This window comes from Heliconius melpomene, chromosome 6 (genome assembly GCF_056956725.1).
Source record: "Heliconius melpomene rosina isolate 202511_hmr_F chromosome 6, ASM5695672v1, whole genome shotgun sequence".
NCBI classification, from domain to species: Eukaryota; Metazoa; Arthropoda; class Insecta; order Lepidoptera; family Nymphalidae; genus Heliconius; species Heliconius melpomene.
Genome location: NC_140394.1, coordinates 2,932,943 through 2,934,668, shown reverse-complemented (window position 1 = coordinate 2,934,668; position 1,726 = coordinate 2,932,943).

The window sequence follows — 1,726 nt, the reverse complement described above, 5'->3', positions numbered from 1 at the left end:
TATTGTTTTTTATTTTTACCCATTACCATATAGATTGTAAGTTATCAGAGACTGCTGTTAATGTTTAGCTGACATTAAATAGGGTTAAAACATTTGTAAAGAGGTAATGCTAGTTAGTATGTGAAAAGTGACACCAGAATGAAAATATGAAATATTTCATTTCCTTGAGTGGGAATCGAATCAATAGCCTGTCGCGTTTACAGTCACACGGCCTCGACTATACTACTAGTGCTAAACTATACATAATAAGAATATTACTTCAGGGTCTTACTTAGTACTAATAGAAAGAAACTACCTATAGCATATATAATCATAAGGTCAATTTAAGGCAAAATACTTATACCGAATTTTTCATATTCCATTACATTCATTGGAGTAAACCGGTCTAAGTTTCTAAGAAAAGTTCTTGCATTGTAAGATAGTAAGACATTTCAGTTCCGTTCTCCACTTCCCGCCCAATATCCAAAATATTGCATATAGAGTGGTGGAATCAATATAATTGACATAATTAGTATTACTTGGAGAAGGATCGAACCCACAATCACCGTGTTTATAATCTGCACTCTTACACCAGACAGGGATGGCCTTAACCTAAAAAAATATTTTTTTTATAGCTTGAGCGTAAAATTAAATGTTAACGCAGTGAATTCACTTATAAAAAATAAATAGTAAATATAACTCCTATTTTGAAACGAATACAGAAATGAACATTAATCATACAAATCGTTACGTAAACCAGCGTATTTAAGGTAAAAACAAAATTAATAGATAGTGTACAATTTGGCTTCGTAAATGCCACCAATAAATGCCTCCTTAGCCGCGACCCTCCCCCCATTTTGTCGCGTGTCTGGAAACTTTACAAACTTCCTACATGAAACAGTTTTATTGGTTATTATTGAGCGAAATTTCAGAAAAGTCAACTAAGTTGTTAATATTATTTAGTCGTAGGTATATGTAACACGTAAATTTTTCTACGTTTTATATGGATTTCGCATAGCGACTCTGAATATTTATCAATATTTTCCATTCGCCGCCAAAACAATGTTATTTTGTCAAACTATAATATTTAGACTGTAACAGAATTGTAGTTTTTTTTTAGTAACAGCCCTCTTACCAAAAGGAGGCTCGTGAGGCCTTGTTGCAAAAACAACGCCCAAGTTTAGAAGTTTCTATTTTTTGAATCTGAACATTCAAATATTTTTATTTCCTTTATTGGTTTTGACAAAGAGTAGCGATGCTTTAGCCACAACACGCAATGGCTTTGCCAAAAACTCATGAACTATATTTATTTGAATGCATAGAACGAAACTTATTTGAGTGGAAGGACCAACCACTAACATAGACGTCCATCCGAATTTCCGTCGAATTTTTGAAGCATTCCGTGTCGAGTGGCGGAACTCAACATCGCGTTTTGCCTGGTTACTAGAGCGAAGAAATGAAAACATTAAAATTTTTATTCCTCAAGTGGAAATCGAATTCACAACCAGTTGCATTTACGTTACCCCTGCGCCACGACTGACCTGACTTTAAAATAAGTCAGGCTAATGTCCACAGAGTTCAAAAAAGTCAAGCTAATGTCTATAGAGTTCGTAATATAAGCTTATATAGTCTTACGTAGAGTTAGAGATTGAGTTAATATATGTATCACTTAACACTATTGGTTTGGGAACCACGTAATCGAATTACCGCGTAGGGTTACTGCTCTTATTTGATAATAATCTGTTAT